This window comes from Bison bison, unplaced genomic scaffold (assembly GCF_000754665.1).
Source record: "Bison bison bison isolate TAMUID 2011002044 unplaced genomic scaffold, Bison_UMD1.0 scf7180017864471, whole genome shotgun sequence".
Classification (NCBI taxonomy): Eukaryota; Metazoa; Chordata; class Mammalia; order Artiodactyla; family Bovidae; genus Bison; species Bison bison.
The window spans coordinates 9,445,146-9,446,194 of record NW_011495032.1 but is presented as its reverse complement, the minus strand read 5'-3'; positions in this window follow the sequence as shown (position 1 = coordinate 9,446,194).

Below are 1,049 nucleotides of genomic sequence, written 5' to 3'. Positions count from 1 at the left end.
TGAAAGTGCTGCACTCAATATGTCAGTAAATTTGGAAGACCCAGTAGTGGTCACAGGACTGGAAAAGGTCAGTTTTCATTCCAATCCCAAAGAAAGGTAATGACAAAGAATGCTCAAACTACCACACAATTGCACTCATCTCACATGCTAGTAAAGTAACACTCAAAATTTTCCAAGCCAGGCTTCAGCAATATGTGAACCGTGAACTTCCTGATGTTCAAGCTGGTTTTAGTAAAGGCAGAGGAACCTGAGATTAACTTGCCAACATCCACTGGATCATGGAAAAAGCAGGAGAGTTCCAAAAAAACATCTATTTTTGCTTTATTGACTATGCCAAAGCCTTTGACTGTGTGGATCACAATCAACTATGAAAAGTTCTGAAAGAGATGGGAATACCAGACTACCTGACCTGCTTCTTGAGAATCCTATATGCAGGTCAGGAAGCAACAGTTAGAAGTGGACATGGAACGACAGACTGGTTCCAAATAGGAAAAGCAGTACGTCAAGGCTGTATATTGTCACCCTGCTTATTTAACTTATATGCAGAGAGCATCATGAGGAATGCTGGGCTGGAAGAAGCACAAACTGGAATCAAGATTGCCAGGAGAAATACCAATAACTTCAGATATGCACATGACACCACCCTTATGGCAGAAACTGAAAAGGAACAAAAAAGCCTCTTGATGAAAGTGCAAGAGGAGAGTGAAAAAGTTGCCTTAAAGCTCAGCTTTCAAAAAACTAAGATCATGGCATCTGGTCCCATGACTTAATGGGAAATAGATGGGGAAACAGTGGAAACAGTGTCAGACTTTATTTTTGGGGGTTCAAAATTACTGTAGATGGTGATTGCAGCCATGAAATTAAAAGACACTTACTCCTTGGAAGGAAAGTTATGACCAACCTAGATAGCATATTCAAAAGCAGAGACATTACTCTGCCAACAAAGGTCCGTCTAGTCAAGGCTATGGTTTTCCCAGTGATCATGTATGGATGTAAGAGTTGGACTGTGAAGAAAGCTGAGTGCCAAAGAATTGATGCTTTTGAACTGT